The following is a 17,885-nucleotide window of genomic DNA, read 5'->3' on the forward strand; positions in this document are numbered from 1 at the left end:
TACTGGACCAGGTTGTGGAGATGAAAATTTCTGCAAGATTTTGTTTTCTAAAATTAACATTCAGTTTATTTTTAGCTTAAATTTATTGAGAAATGAATGAGAGGTCACAATTGGTTTCTGCTGTTAGAGTATTTGAATATGTCTGAATGTAAGGTTGGTAAGTGGCAACTCCTTCACAACACACAAAAAATTTTTTTGAAGAATTCTGGGGTCCAAACAAAACTGGATGTCAGTGAAAAACACTTGCTGAATTTAGAACCACATACTACTATTACTACTTTTACTATCTTTCTGTGCCAGGAGTAGTATGCTAGTGTGTGATTGCAAATTCAACAACTGAAACATTTTTCAAAATATCTTTTATGTTCCACAGAAGGAAAAAAGTCATACAGGCTTGGAACGACACGAGGGTGAGTAAACAATGACAAAACATTCATTATTGGGTGAACTATCCCTTTAAGGAACTATTTGTACCTGATCTAACACTTAAAATACATTTGTTGGTATTATCTAATGTAGTCAGGTTGTTTCTGTGATTAAATAAATACCAGTTCATTTTGATGTTACATCATTTTAGGTTATTTGACAAAGCATTTTGTACAGTCAGGTACATAAGTTTAATGTTTCAATGTGTCCTCCATTTTCTTGAATGACAGCAGGCACTCAATGAATTCTGATCATTTGTACAAAGGCATTAACATGGTCCATAATACAAAATGATTTAACTTGACATTTTAAAATGATGGACAGCCACATCTATTATTTACACATTCTAATGAGCATGTTCATGCACTGTAAAAATTATTTTCATGATTTGTTATCACAACATTTTTTCTTCTATCAAATCATCCTAATTAATTAATTTGTTTCAGATAACATAATATTTTGAGTTTTTGTTGATTAAACCAATCACCTTCATTGTATTAACTCAAATTTTTATTTTCAATAAACTTAAAAATTTTAAGGCAACCAGGTAATTTACTTTTTAAGTTAAACCAACAATTCATTTTTATAGTGTGCGCAGTGGTGATTATTCTTAAATGATCTGATTCCTAGATTCTTAATATTTTTAAAAACTCTAAATCACAGTATGAAATCTAAAGCCTATAAATACTGCAAAAAAGTTAACTGTCAAAGCATCTCTAACAATTCAATACATTTCACAGTTAAACTCACACACACTCACTTTTAGACTTTCCCATACTTTCTTGGACACCCCTCCCCTTTCTGCTCTCCATTCTCTCCCTCTCTCTCCTTCTCTCTCTCTTTCTCTCTCTGTCACTAAGTTTTGATAGATGACTGATTGCCGAGCTGTGCAGGAAGATTTATTAGTGTTTATCCAGTGCTCGGTGGTCACCTGCGGCTTAGAGACCTGGGCCCTGTGCACCACGAACAGGGAGAGTGTGTGTGTCACTGCGCTTATATGTACAAATCTGCAGTACATGATTATTTGTGTGTGTGTTTTTTGCGTGTAAACGTGGCATGTATGAGTAACATAGGCTATGTACTTCATTATTCCTAGCTCTTTGGATGTCTCGGCATGCTAAACCCAACACTGGCTAATGGAAAACAAACAAACATGTGGCAAACCTAATAGAGGTGACTTGTCATGCTAAGACCTGCTCATACAGCCATCCACGAATCTTATACCCATAACACCCATGACCTGTGATTATGGGTTAAGTGGGGTGAGGTTTGGCCGTGTACTGTAATTGCTAGGTTTGATATTAGTTTGGTGCCGTTCTGTACCATTTTGTGGCCTCACATTCACTAGAAGAAGCTAAGGGGGATTTCAAGTCAAGAATAAAGTATTCATTCTTATATAGATGTTGAAAATGATCTCTGTGATCCACGAGTTTGTTTTTTAGTTATGGGTCCATAACCATATAAGACATTTATGTTTGATGTGTTTTCCTTCTTTTGACCAAAAGACAACTAGAGGTTGTTGTGTTATTTTAATACAAACATTACCAACTTGATCATTAATGTGTGTTAATTATTAACAGACTAAAGATGTTATAAGATTTACCTTTAGATGTCTGTGCCATTAAATAGAGATGGGCACAAGTACTTGAAAGTAACAAGAATGATCGATCATGAAAATGATGATGCATTTTTCTTTCTTTTCTGTAGGTTGTAGCAGCATTTTGGGTGGTACCTTGAGGACAGCATGCAGTCCAGACTGGAGAACTAAGACTTCAAAGGCAGGTAGTGATTCCTGGAATCACTTTGATAATGAAAATACAAATGAAAATTGCAAGATGTGTATCACCAATATATACATAACGTGATAATGAGAACACTATTTTTCTCTGTGTTTTAATTGACACTTATATATTGCCCCCCAGTACTTAAGTAGGCCTATACTTGTTGTACTGACCTATTGTCGAAAAATTCAAATTCCTACCATCAAACCAGATTTTGATTTTATTTGATTTTAAGCAATAATGCTTTATGTTTATAAATATATTAACAATTTAACTTGGTCTGTTCACTTGGTATTTCATCCTCAGGGGGGCTTAGCTTGTTTTTAATAAGAATGTGTAGCAAGAAACCATTACCTTCCCTATACTATATAGTAAGTCAGAAGTAGCCTACCAGTTCTTAAATTGGTACCAAGTCAATACAAAAAATGTCTAAATGATATAACGAATCTTGTCTTTCTGCAGTACAGTTCAAATCGGTACACGTTTAGACCGCAAAGTAGAAGACACAAAAGAGAACTCAATTCGGTACTCGTGTGCTGTCTGAGAGGTGGCTTTCTGCACACTCATTTCAAGTGTGCACGTGCACAGAAGCAATCTATCACAGTGCTAGTACCGCACATAGTTTTCTTTCACAGCGTCTTGTGCTTGAATTGCTTAAAATCAATGAAATGCTTAAAAACATGTGAAATTATCTCTCCAGGATTTCGCAGGACTATTTTCTGATTTCTGCCGCCTAAAATTTGCAGCGGCTTTTCTTAAAATTATTTCCGGCAATATTTCCGGCATTTCTTGTGTAGTTTTTCAGTGAAAATATACCAATATCAATATATAAAATAACATTTTTATTACTTTTCTGAGCTCAAGAACCACTGGGCTCTGTAATTGTTAGGCAACACCAAATGAAACAAACAAACAATTTTTTTTTTATAAAATGTTATATTGCAGTGTTTCCGACAGGATTTTGTGAAACTATGGAGGCATGGTTGTCAGGTACTCTAGGGGGGTCTGGGGATATATGCTCCCCCTTTAGAAAGTTTTGTATATTTTATCAATCAATTTTGTATATTTTATGTATCAAATATGATACAACAGGCTTTGAGGAACATTTATTTGTTCATCTCTCAATCATCATTGTATGCCTATTCCATTGCATTGTGTTTTGCCCCCCACGACAAAATTGATAGAGCTTTCATCATAAAACTAAGCATATCTTCTTACTAAGACATATTATGAGGACATATAGAGTGACAAATTATATTTATATGCATTTTATGTAAGTAGTCTGCTGTACTGTTATAAAGATCTCATTGATTTACATTTTTGGTCATATGAAATATCAACTGTAGCAAACTGCAATTTTTTCTCAGTTTTGGCCTCTGAATAAAATTAAGCTGTTTCCCCCTCCATACTCTAACCATATCATACTATATGGGCCATAAAATCCTGGTGTATCAAATATATGAAAAAACATAAAACACATGCAAACTTTTTTCTTTTATATTTTGTCTAAAGGTAAAAAAACTGTTCTGTTTAAAAAATAAATTAAACAACAATAGGTTGTTTGCAGTCACGTGGTTCTGGTGATGTGCGAAATTCCGGTGAAGGACAAGCTGTGAAAATTAGAATGGAAGAGATAAAGAAAAGTCCGTATTGTGCTGGTTTAGAAAGGTATAAACAGAAAATCACAACATATGTTGGACGCGATCCTTATGATATGAAGAGGAGCGACTTTTCTACTGAACTGAAAGACTTTCCTGCCATCGAGACGGTAGATATAGAAAATGTGAAGCTGCCGTCATGCTGCGTTCAGTTCTAGTCTGGTTTGTTTATATCGCGCTGCCTTTCTGCTAGTGAGTTTAAGGCAGTATTTTGATTTTCTGTCTTGATTGTGAAAAATGTCGCCATTGTAGATCATTTATGCTGAATCGAGAATTGCAACAGGAACTCACATCATCGTTCAGGGAAAAAAACTGGACGGTGTAATACAGTTTTCACCTTTTCTACATGTAAGTTAAAAACAAGCAGGTTGAGGAGGTGACGGGAAGATGCCGTTTAGCAAATCTAGTAATAATCTCACTGACTGAAGCCATTGCCTGTCACTCAATAAAATAATCAGTGAGTGTTTTTGAAAGTTTTGTATTTTGTTTTGGTGTAATAATTAATATTACATTTGCGAGTATGAGACTCACTTGGCTTGTAAATGAGTATAACTTGCACACAGCCACTTCAAAACTGTTCATGAGCTTATATGGGTTTGATTTTGGTTGTCATTTGTTGAAATAAATAAATAAATAGCCTACAGTGTGTCGTGTCTGTCCACTGACCTCTGATTCTCCGTGGCCATATGGGAAAGTGAATATATACAAAGACAACACAGTTACATTTACACCCTTCCAACAAATAAATTAATTGATCTTCTGTCAGCTTGTTGAACACATTTATTTATTTGGACATTTTCTGCCACATGACAGCTGAAGCAGCAGCGCGTGACACTGTTTTCACAGTAACTTAAGTGAAAACACCAAATGATCATGCAGTGGGGTAAAATAGCTTCTCTTCCCTGCAAACGATAGCATGAAGAATGTGAATGTTTAACCAAGTCAAAAACAAAAAAGGTAAGCAGGTATCCATATTAATTTCAGTATCAGCAGACGCAAAACACTATAAAAGGCGACAACTTTTAAAGTTTAAAAACTATATAAGTTACATAAACGATAAAAGCTCCTTGTGGTTTCTCTGTTTGATAGATTTGAGCAACCATAAATGACGCAAAACATATGAACTTTGAGTTTTTGATAGGATTCCTATATAGAAAAATCACTCCCTGCCCTCCAGACGCATTCGCGTTACAGCAATTACGTCATGTGCAAACAACCTATTAAAACAACAAAAATAACCCTAAATATAACAGTGGCCTTTTGAAGAATACACAAAATGTATCCACCTTATTCCAACGCCCCATGATGCTTTGTGCGAATTATGGGAGTAACTTCCGTTAAGATGCAAACAGTGAAAGGCTCATCTGAACGCAATAATACGTTTTATATTTAAAATGGGTACAATGAGATGATATTATTCTACTCAACCTTCAAACAATGAACACTGAAAGGACATTTAAAAGTGTTAAAGCATCAACAAGGTACTTTTTAACAGAATGAAAAAAATGAAAAAGCGTGATTCTTTCCACAGCAATAACGGATGGCTTAAACATAAAGTGATATATATCTGCATTATGTAATATGCGTTGCCTTAATAACTTAACTTCAGCATTGCGTGATAATATTTCAAAGTGATTTCCGTCATTTTTACAGATAATAAATTGTATTTACCTGTGAAAACAAACCTAGAAAGAGACGTGAGGCTTTGAGGTGAAAAACTAGAGATTCTTTGTGTATTCCAGTGAATTATTAATGGGATATATCATAAATTATATTGGGAGAACAGACCACAAATGTGCAGTATATGTTGTCCTTATTCAAACTATCACAGCGGTATGCAAAGGGACAAAAGAAAATCACGAGGATAGAAAGCAGCGACTGAAAAGAGCTCTTGCCATAGATATTCTTGTTATAACATGTTATGTTAAAATGCAAGCGTTTTGTTGTTCTCATGATGTCTGAAAATAAAACATGAAAGAAACATTGACAGCTCATTCAGTCAAACTGGTGGATAAGCTTTATTTGTAGGGATACCTTATGATTTGAAACGATTCATTTCAGTCTTTTTGAATGGAAGTTCACCAAACCGGAAGTGCAACCCATAATTCGAAACGTAGTAGGCTAGTCAGGAATAATGTCAATAAAGTAAACAAATGTTTCAAACAGATTAAAGTGAAAAAGAACATAACTATAAAGTTTGAAAGTAAACAATCAGTACACAAGCGGTGTCAATAATGGCAAGTTTACACTACAGGACTTTAAACGTTGGTAGATCGCTGTGCTGTTCAGACTACATGACTTGCTGTGGAGTCTTGAAGACATTGTGGTGTTCACACAATGTGACACTGCGTAAATGAACTGCAACAGACAACACACTACACTGCGTTCCAAATTATTATGCAAGAGACAAATCAGTAAGATTTCTGTACAATAAACATTCAGATTTTAGTTTTTCTAAGAAAATGTTTGTTCATTTATTTATCCATGTCTTTTTAGATAACTGGTATCAATCTCAGACAAAATAATTTGCCAGATCTCTGGAACCCTACTTAGAGGTTGTTCCACATTATTAAGCAAGTCACAGTTCTCATGCAATATGGAGAGGAAGAAAGATCTTTCTAAAGATGAAAAGCATGAAATGGTGCAATGTTGTGCAAAAGGCATGAAAACAACTAATATTTTGTGAAACTGAATGGAGATTATCGAATTATCATAAGATTTGTGAGTGATTTAGAGCACAGCAGAACTCGGTCAGATAAAGGCTTATTGAGGAAAGTTCCTGTCAAAAAAATGAATTGTATTAAAAGGGCAGCTATAAAAAAAAAGCCAGTGTTGAGCAGCAAACAAGTATTTGAAGCTGCTGGTGTCTCTGGAGTCTCGAGAAGCTCTCCATGCAGGCTGGCAGTTGTGCGTAAAGATGCATTTCAGCCACTCCAAACCAAACCTCACAAAGAGAAACATTTACAGTGGGTTTAGAAATACATGAAGACTAATTTTTAAATAGTTTTATTCACTGACTAATGCCGTACTACAATGGATGGTCTAAATGGATGGATTTCTGGATGGTTGGTGAATGGCCACCACGTTCCAACAAGACTGCGACGTCAGCAAGGAGCTAGCGGGTGATGATTTGGGCTGGATTATTGGGAAGTGAGATGGAGGGTATTAAAATGACTTTTGCAAGATATGAGTTCATAACTGGTCATTTTCAGCTATGGTATAAAAAGGAGGATAGTGCCTTCTGAAATACAATGTACTATGCACTATCCCATGCTGCAAAAAAACACCACAGCAATAAAACTGTTTGAAAATGTATTTCTACACCCACTGTAAATGTTTCTCTTTGTTAGGTTTGGTTATTGGTGTCTAAAATGCATCTTTATGCACAACTGCCAGCCAGCATGGAGAGCTTCTTGAGACTCCAGAGACACCAGCAGCTTCAAATACCTGTTTGCTGCTCAACACTGGCTTTTTTATAGCTGCCCTTTTAATACAATACATTTCTGATAGGAACTTTAATTAATAAGCCTTTATCTGACCAAGATCTGCTGTGCTCTAAATCACTCACAAATCTTAAGATAATTCGATAATCTCCATTCAGTTTCACACAATATTAGTTGTTTTCATGCCTTTTGCACAACATTGGACCATTTCATGCTTTTCATCTTCAGAAAGATCTTTTTTCCTCCCCATATTGCATGAGAACTGTGACTTGCTTAATAATGTGGAACAACCTCTAAGTAGGGTTTCCATAGATCTGGCAAATTATTTTGTCTAAGATTGATACCAGTTATCTAAAAAGACATGGATAAATAAACAAACAAACATTTTCTTAGAAAAACAAAAATTTGAATGTTTATTGTACTGAAATCTTACTGATATGTCAATTGCATAATAATTTGGAACGCAGTGTACATGAGCTGACGACAACTGTCACCCAACGACTTTATTTGATTGATGTTGGGAAGAAATTAGATTAATTTAAATTTTGAATTTAATTAAAATTAAATTAATTCACACATAAGTTTAATATTTTCTGTCTGACCTCCCAGAGTTAAGGCGACCGTTATTTTAGAACGTTTCTTTTATTGTTTCCATGATGACTCATCATGCTTGTCATGTGACACACCGCGGCCAGCCGGCCACACAGTATGACAGATGTATCGCTTTGCTCAACATGTCATCAACTATCTGATATTCCGATTCTCAAATATGTGCAAGTGAGTGTTTTGTCATTTAAAAACCTATATAATGACCTTGATCTCAATATATAACGTGAATTCATCCATTTGTCCCAAAATACATGTGGCCGGTGAACTGGGAGAACAATAGAGTGAGTGAGCTTTATTTACTTACACAATGTGTATCTGATATGAATAAACGTTGGCAAATTAAATTTGAATGGGTTGTTATTGCTGCTTCCATAGACATCAGTGTATATTTCATTGGCTGTAGTTCGTCAACACGTGACACCACAGGATATCTAGTCAGCCGACAGCTCCAGATATTTAGCATGCTAGATATTTTCTGATTTTCCCCTGATCACAGCCCGACCTGTCGGCGAGCTCTTTAACTTGCAAATTGGGCTTAAAATCCTGTAGTGTGAACTTAGCATAAGGTAAATTAGTTGCCTGCTGTTTTTACAGGGGTAACCCTGGAACCTGCTACATTTTCATTCAGCATATCCTTCACTTGTTCCGTCTTGCTCCTCGTCCATTTTGGGGTTGTTTACTAAGTGCGCAAGCTTCTTTTATGTAACATACAGGCACTGTTGATAAACTGAACCGTTTGATGCAAACGATGTCACTCAGAGCATGCACGCTCGTGTGTGTGTGTTTGTGTGTGAGAGAGATGCGCGCTTACAGCGGGAGCAATGGTGTTGCGGTGATTGACTGACTGACGGATGCATTGCCGAAGCAACGGCGCAAACAGTTGTTTATTGATCGATACAAGTTCCTACTTCGAAGTTGGTTTTCCTTTGGCTGAATGTACGTTGTGATGATGTCACATGACACGTTTAGGACCAAAATCTGTGGAAAATATACGTAAATTTAGAAAAATTGCAAGCCCCTCCAAATTTTGCGGAGTTTGCGGTAAATTTTGCGGAATCCTGGAGGGACTGAGTAATAAGCTTTCTTGAGGAAGCAGTACTGGCCCAATTGCACCGGAGGAACGTATTCATAGTTCCTGTAACTGTTGGTGGAAGTACTTGCTTTTTTGCATGTTTGCACAGCAGGAACTGGGATTGATTTTAGTTATAGGAATGCCTTTTGGGGGGACTAAAATTGCTCCTACTTCAGAGTAGGGTCTAACCCAGCACAGTAGGACCTATCAGTGAAACAGCGGTGAAACACCAACACCTGCCATTTGTAAAAAAAACAAAAACGTGTAAACACACAGTTTGTAGTCTATATATTTACTCCACAAACATGGGAATAAGCGATAGATGGACCGACGCCAAAGTCCAGGCACTTTTCTACCTTTACGCTATGGAGGAAATCCAAAGTGCCTTGCAGGGACCAAACGAAACATGATTATGTATTTCTGCTCAGCTAGCATCATTTGGCATCAACCACATGGCAAAAATAATACTTTTTCGTGTACCATTTACAGTCAAACCAAAATGTATTCAGACACCTTGAAAATTTCATTCATTAATTCAGTTTATTCAGTATAGTTTAAAAAATGGTAGTAAAATATGACAAGATCTCAGAGTTAAACTGTGTCAGAAAAAAATGAATCTTAATTATGTCAGATAACACTTAAGTAAAACATGGTCAGGTCAAAGTGTATGAATAATTTTTGGTTCCAAATTTTTATCAATTTTACTGGTAGTCCACTGTATGAAGAATTTTTTGGTATAATACGTCACAGTTTACTTTATTTTGCTATCCTCACTTACATAAATGAACTACAGTGTCCTGCACACACTAGTAAAAATATATCAAAAATGTCTGAATAATTTTTGGTTTGACTGTATTTTCTGTATTAGATAGAACTGTTAAACAGGTCATAAACGAATAAAGATGGAGAATGGGAACGCTGTGTGGTCAGGCTCTGGCTTTCTCAGTGTCATCAAAATAAAAGTTCCACACAACAAACAGAGCGGCAGGACGTAAGTGAAGGCTTACGTCAGTTCAGAGTTCCTACTGGTGGTGAGAATGCAACCAGGAAAATGGCCCTATGGGAAAATGTCGTTTTTGGGGGACCGTCCTGGTGGCTAGCTCCTTTAACTGAGTTCCTATAACTACCCTGTGCTAAAGTCCTGAAAAGTGCTAAAGTTATAGGAACTCAGACCTTTGAACCTCCCCTGCTATAATGCCCATGATAGTGTGCCTTGTGGCAACTTTACATTGCATTATCAGTTTAATTGAGCTTGCGTACCTATGAGGATTTGTGTTCACATACTTGTGTAGGGTAAGTTTTGTTTCCTTTGGTCCATTGCATTGTTGCTAGCCTCATGGCTGTAGAAACAGATTAAATGAAATTAAAATTATTAGCTTTTTTATTGTAATTTTTTTTTATTTATTATTCTTTAATGGTGAGAAGTGCATGTTGGAGAACATTACTTAAAAAAATAAATTACAATTCAGTATTGTTCAATATTATTCAATATAGTTTTTAACTAATTAAGCTACATCATAAAGAAATCGTATAACGTTTTTTAGTTAGTTTTGCAATACTTTTTCTCACCATAAGGTGACTGATTTTTTTAAGTGTAGGAATCGCTACAGGAATCGCAACTGCAGGAAACCGTGTATCACACAAGCTCCAGGGCGGAGTGAATCCACCTCTGATCTGAGGCTATACCTAAATTCTGTTCGGTTTTGTCTACTACAGCTGGATTCGACTTTTTCATAATCAATAATTTGAACCTAAATATTGATATGAGATGACAGAAAATTTGAGACAGTATGTCAATGACATGCACAGCATACACACTCCAGAGCTACATGTTCACATACCTATAACGCTTACAAAATACCTTTATTTCTTCCAACATGAGGAAGCAAGTGGCTTTTGGCTGTATTTGTCAGTCAACAAATTAAATAATTATAAACGGTATGTGCTACTTATTTGTAAAAGTGCATTTAACATCTAGGTACTTGTAAAAAGTGATCTGATTATGTTACCCCCATACATTTGTGGTGATTCATGTTCCTCTGATTCAGATGAAAACAGGATTGATTTAGAGTGTCACACAGTGACTGACTTATAGCTCTTGTCCGGTATGGGTACATCAAACAAGAACAAATGAAGTTGTGGAAGTGTTTAAATCGGATGCATGTCTCAGACAGAGATATTACCTCTCTGTCATCTGAGATAGCGATGTCCATCAGTCATAGTGCATGTGGTGTATCTACATGAGCGTGTGTGTGCGTGCGCCCCTCTGCACATTCATATTGTAAAACAGCGCCCCAAAGCAGCTACGTACACGGTCTTCCTGTAACCTTTCCGATGTGTTGCGGTTATGCTTGACGAGTGAGTGAGACGGAGAGGAGAAGAGGGAAGGCGAGGGTGAGAAAGACAGGCAATCATTTCTCTCTTTGAGGGCAGTGGAGCGGGGAGGCGTGCAGATGAAACCCCATTTTCCTCTGATTAAGTCCTCTGAAAATATTCCATTTGTCAGTGCCAGCGTCCTGACGGCTGCCCCCCTCATAGTCAGTCGTGTGTGTCTGTTGACTATGTATCGCTGTGATTTACATCGGTCACTGACAACATCATCTACTCACTAATGTCCTCCACTTCTGTCTGCTCCCTTCCTGCCAAACCACCTCTACCCCATTCCTCTCTCTCTTTCTCTCTCTGAGCACTCAACAGCCTATTTTAGCTTGATCTGCCCTCATTGCAAGGTTGGCTGCTGTGATTTTCTCAAAAAAGAGAAAAGAATAAAGGGCCTGTCTCTGTCATAGTCACTCTCAATGTCATCAATTTCAATTTCCAATCTCCTCTCCTTTTTTTCTCGCTCCCACCTTAGCCAGCCTTTCCTGCCCCCCTTTCTCTCAGGGAATATTTCTTGTTCTGTTTTTTTTTTTCTCCCTCGCTCTCTCCCTCACTTTCCTTGCCCCACGGCCCTCACCTCCGTTCTCCTCTCTACACCTATTACCCATTACCTAGGCCCATGCTTTCTTAGGCTTTGCGAAATAGAATGCAATTTCTCCTTGCTCGCCTTGTGATGAGAGCCAAATGAAAGATCATTAATATTTTGTTTAGGGAAAAAAAAAAAACAGAATTGCCTCTTGTATTTGATCGTTGTTGTTTTTCCCCTCATGCTTTCCTCATCATTGCGCTCTCTTACACCTTGTGCATTTGTTTTACACTGTCATCTAATGATCGACCTTGCCTGTGCCCCCTCCCGTACCAAAATAAACAACAAAAACTCTGCCTGCACAGATGTGTAAAGGGTTTTAAGATTGAAATGAAGCCGGCAGTGGAGATGGGGTGCAAAACAGAGTGACAAACATTAGTGGCCCCAGACAAACTGAAATATGTCTCGGAATGTCATTTGTAAGAGGTTGTGACAGGTTGATGAGGTGTGTTTAACTGGCATGTTGTTTTGAGTATGAGATTTCTTCCTTACAATGTCCACTGGACAGTCCTGAATATGTGTGATAAAATTTCTTTCCAGTTTCAAGACTCAGAAAGAGTTGAAGGAACAACAATTAGACACCTGAAACTGTAAGTATAATTAACAAATGTATGTTTGAGAGAGAATGTGAGAGGAAAAAGCTGACGAAGTGAGAGAGAACAGTTGTAAAATTTAATTTGGAAATCAATCAGTATTCATTAGCCCACGGGGCATCCATTCACTCCTCCCTCCGTCCCACACTTTCTCTCTTTCTCTCTCTCATTCCTTCGCTAACAAAACGTTTCTCCACTCAGCATGGCACCAGTCGTACTCACTGCTCACCCAGCCATTTCCTGCTTCCTCGCTGCCTCGCTCTCTAACCAAACTTTACCCACCGCCCGCCTCCCCTCAGCCCTCATTAGCATGCCATTAGCATTTCATTTGCATGGCCTTTTTTAGAACTTCCCTCGTCTGCTTTAATTATTTTTTTTTTGTTCGCATTCGAAGAGAATGTCAGAATGGAAAGTCCTGGGAAGGCCTGTGTAATGGTACCACTGAAGTAAATCTGTAATGACTGCCACTGAAAAGAGCCATATGCAATTCTCTGATCATTTTGGTGTGATGAGAATGAACAAATCAAACAATTATGCTAACCTAAGAAGTATTTGGTTTCTCAAACTTAAATACACTACTGTTTAAAAGATTGAGGTCCCGTGTGTTCACCAAGGCTGCATTTATTTGATCAAAAATACAGTAAAAATAGTAATATTGTAAAATGATTACACCTTAAAATATATTTTAAAACATAATTTATTCCTGTAATGGCAAAGTTGAATTTTCAGTAGCATTACTCCAGTCTTCAGTGTATGGAAGAGGATTAGGGCCAAGCAATAATAAAAAAATAAAACCATCTCGAGATTAAAGTTGTTAAATTTCGAGAAAAAACTCGTTAAATTTCAAGAAAAAAGTCGAGATAAAATGTTGAGAATAAACTCGTTAAATTACGATAAAAAAACTTGTTAAATTTCGAGAAAAAAGTCGAGATAAAATTTTGAGAATAAAGTTATTAAATTACGAGAAAAAACTTGTTAAATTTCGAGAAAAAAGTCGAGATAAAATGTTGAGAATAAACTCGTTAAATTACGAGAAAAAAGTTGTTAAATTACGAGAAAAAAGTCGAGATTGAGAATTAAATTACGAGAAAAAACTTGTTAAATTTCGAGAAAAAAGTCGAGATAAAATGTTGAGAATAAAGTCATTAAATTACGAGAAAAAAGTTGTTAGATTATGAGAAGTATTAAGTTCTTTGAACTACCATTCTTTTTTTTTTTTTTTAATGTCCCATTAATCTTCAATGTCCCATTAAAAAGAAAGATATAAAGTTTTACCTTAATACTTAAGGTGGTATTTGACTTGATTTTGTCACTTTGCTGATTTTTACAGCATTTTCTTTATAATGCCTTATTTTCTGTGACTAAAGTTGCTTATGAGTGATTTTCGTCTCTCATTTTCTCTCTCTCCCTCGCACACGCTCTCAAAGGGGGTAATTAGCAGCCTGTCAAGGAAGGAGGTAGGGTCACACAGGCAATTAAGAGTGTGACAGCTTTGTGGTGCGTGTGGTGCAGTGTAAGGTCTCTGCTGTCAGACTGAGGGCCTTGCTTTCGCCAATGTGTGAGCAGCCACACACACCTCAATGGAAGGAACATCTCTGATTAAGAATCTTTCTCATTTACAGCCTTCCTTTACTACCACAAAAGCAGCAATGCAATAAGACCAACAACAAACTCAGAGATTTTTAAAGAGCCATTTGTTCATGATTTTTTTTTTTTTTTTTTTGAATTTAGATTAAATTAAACATCTGTGGATGATGAACAATAAAGAGACGGAATGATGCAGCGAAGGATTCTGTCTCTTTGTCTCGCTGTGTTGTATGCACGGTTACATGCTGTGCGGTAATGCCATTGTAATTTGCCAGTCATTGGCTGCAACACTTATTTCAAGCTCACAACACCATCAAAGTCCCAGCAAGGAGTCGATCTGCCACCGAACATTTCATAACGATAGAATTACTGCCAATGAATCATCAGAGAATGACGCTTGAAATTTACCAACTATAGAAAGAACCTGATGTATAAATAGCAATTAATTCTGCAAGTTTATGCGAAATTGGATTTTGAGCTGTTTTTAATTCCAGTGCACCCTAAGAACCTCTTTGTCAGATGCGGAGATCCCTATAATCCATCAATAACTCAACTCACTGGAGGGTGGGAGATAAGTTGACATTGACTGCAGATGCAGTTTAAGAGTGTCCCCTAAAACTCCATTAAAAAAGCGATGCTTTAGTAGGTACACATTCGGCGTGGTTCAGGGGGGAACGCTTTTTCAATCTCTTCCCTATCATTTTTGAATATCATTAGTCAAAAGCATTCCATTTTCCATGCTTGCCAGCTCAAGCCCCAGAGAGATACGGCAGAGAAAGAGACGGAGCTGGAGAGAAAGAGAAATAGGAAGGGGGAAGCGAGCATGAGCACGAGAGAGAGAGAGAGATATCCAAAAGTCTGGTGATTTATGGCAGTGTGTCTGAGGGCCGGTTCTGCGGCGACATTAGTAGCTGATGAGAAGAACATGTTGGGGGATATTAGCAGTCAGTTATCATTTCCAATCACACACACAAACACACTCCCCTCAACCTCCAGCGCCCCCATAAGCGTGCGTGACAGGCGGCGAGCCGGCGCTCTCTCGATGACTGGACTCGATCACCTGTGACAGTTTTGATTTGATGTCACTTCCCCCCTCCCCACACGCCGTTTGTCTGAGCGGTTAAAAGGTAATTGTGTGACATTAGCATGGAGAGGGGGCTCTCGCTTTGTCTCCGAACGAGGCGCAAGTTGGGACGGGGGGTGTGTGTGCGTATGCGGCAGTTATAAATGGCCTCCATTTCCCAAACCGCTCCGTTCTCCATTGTGGAACGCGTCGCCGCGGGGCAGAAGGGGGTGTGTGGGTAACGGGAGCTGAGAGAAGGGCTCTCTCTCTCTCCGGGGACACGTGGTGACAACACAGGTAGTCTGGTATCAGTCAGAAATATGGCCATCTTCTCATCATTATCTGTTGGTATGTGAGTGACTTTATGTCTGCGTGCGCGTGCATCCCGTCTTGTTTTGTCAGACGAGTGCTATGCATTGCAACGTGCTACACACTCAAGTTTATACTGAAGCCGAAGTGGATAGGTCATTCAAATGGTGTCAACAACATCATGCACTCTCTGAAAACATAAATGCAAGTAGATTGAGACAATAAAAATCAAAACAACAGTAAATTCTTTTTATGTATCAGATTTGACGTCTACCCAAGGCTCAGTCTTCTGGAGCAGGGGTCTTCAGCAGGGGGTCTGCGGTTCCACTGTAGGCAGACCGCACAAAATTATTGTTTGAACTGCAACAAAATTTTAAAATGTAATACAAAAATCACCAAGGCTGCATGTATTTGATAAAAAGTACAGTAAAAATAGTAATATTGTGAAGCACTTTTGAATTTTCAGCATCATTACTCCAGTCTTCAGTGTCACATAATCCTTCAGAAATCATTCTAATATGCTGATTTAATGCTCAAGAACCATTTCTTATTATTACCAATGTTGAAAACAGTTGTGTTGCTTAATATTTTTTTGGAATCTGTGATACATTTTTTAGGATCCTTTGATAAACAAAGTTCAAAAGAACAGCGTTTATTATAAATATAAATATTTTGTAACATTATAAATGTCTTTACTGTCACTTTTGATCAATTCAGTAAATAAAACAAAATATTAATTCTTTAAAAAATATATATTTCTAACCCCAGACTATTGAAGGGTAGCCTATGACTGGGTGCGTCAAATAAATCGTACTATTAAATTATTACAACTTATACAACTATTTTAATTGATGTGCAAAGTAAGCATCTTATCAAAGTATGTAAAGTCAAACTATACAGTGTTATCAGAGGCCAAACAATGTACCACAGTTTTGTATAACATGTAACAGGGGCTCCCTGCTCTGTTTCTCTTTCCACCAAGGGGTCCTTAGCCTGTAAAATGTTAAAGACCTGTGAGCCTCCACAGGCAAGGCGATGATAAGACGCCTAACACCATTTGTGCTCATGTTGGAAATCCAGGTTAGGTTCTTCCTCAAGGACACAAGAAAAGAGCCCCACCAGAGATGTGAACCTAAAACGTGGGTAACACTTTATTTTAGAGTGCTGTTACTACACACGTTACTGCATGTACTTACTATAGCGATAACAGCAAATTATGCATAATTACAAGTAACTAACCCTAAACCAACCCCTAACCCTAACTGTAACTCTATAGTAAGTACATGTAGTTATTTAATAGTACTCAGTACTAATTACAATGTAACTTCAGCACTGTACGCAAGCCTCTAAACTCGTACCCAGTTTGGAAGGGGCTGTATTATGTTCGCATTGGAACCTGCCATGAGACAGGATGTCCTGTTTGCACTTACATCAACAGGCATCTCTCACAACCCTAAACTCACAGGGCATTCTTCCAACTAATGATTCTTCTGACTCCAGAAAACAAGCTTCTTAAATATTGATGAATTCCAATAGGTTCCTATCCCTCAGCTTCAGGCAGATGGGTGATAAACTGTCAGCCATTAAACACACCATGCAGAGTGTGAACAAACATCTCTAATCACAGCCTCTTAAAGACTCTTAATGAGCTGATGTAATTAGCCAGCACAGAGTAAATCTTTTCTGTCCCGATCTGTTTGCCAGGCTAATTTGTCTGGTATAGATTAGTGGATGAGAGGAGAGCTGATGGGGCTGTTTGTGTGTGTGTGTGGCCAGTTATTTCACTCTCATTGATCTGTTAGAGATGCAACCGTGATGTGATTCCTGGGTCAGATATCTCTCTTATCTCTATCACGGCCTGCACAATACAAGAAACGTCAGTGTGTTAGTGTGCAGCAAAGAAAAGAGGCGGCCCCCAGCACTGGCATACGTTTACAATCCATCCTTTTTAAAAACACCAACCCTCTCACACAAATCTGATAACAGTAATAGTTCTATTGTGAGGCGATTTCCCGCTCAAGTCCAGCCTTGATTCTGAATATGTCCTCTTCTCCTCCACCGGTGTGGATTGTGGTGGAATAAGCCGCAATCCTCCTTTCTGTTGGAAAAAAAAGAGAGAGAAAGGAAAAATCCAAGAGGATCAAGAGCCGAGAGAGCGGTTGGAGAATCGGATCTGGCGGCAAGGAGAGTTTACGAGTGGCCTGTCCTATTTCTGACTGCACTCCCTCGTCCGACCACAGAGCCGTGCTAGTCCACTTCAGGCTGCTGGGAACGCATTCCTCTACATGATGGGCTCATCCATTTTTTTTTTTTTCATCTCAATCCTGGATTTAGGGAGATACAAAGCTGATTAGGCAACAAAAGCATATGGGAAGATAA

General features: G+C 37.8%; 1 protein-coding gene across 4 annotated transcripts in view; it reads left to right on the plus strand.

Annotated features, from left to right (window-relative positions):
* The window catches only part of dmbx1a (diencephalon/mesencephalon homeobox 1a), a 66,385-nt gene that overhangs the window by 10,704 nt on the left and 37,796 nt on the right, over positions 1–17,885 (plus strand). For 2 of the 4 annotated variants that reach the window (XM_048163885.1, XM_048163884.1), the window contains exons 3-4: positions 374–410; positions 2,134–2,208. The gene's annotated coding sequence lies outside the window, so the exon portion shown is untranslated. The remainder of the gene's footprint in view (positions 1–373; positions 411–2,133; positions 2,209–17,885) is intronic. The other 2 variants (XM_048163887.1, XM_048163883.1) reach the window with 1 other exon arrangement.

Source organism: Megalobrama amblycephala, linkage group LG17, assembly GCF_018812025.1.
Source record: "Megalobrama amblycephala isolate DHTTF-2021 linkage group LG17, ASM1881202v1, whole genome shotgun sequence".
NCBI lineage: Eukaryota > Metazoa > Chordata > Actinopteri > Cypriniformes > Xenocyprididae > Megalobrama > Megalobrama amblycephala.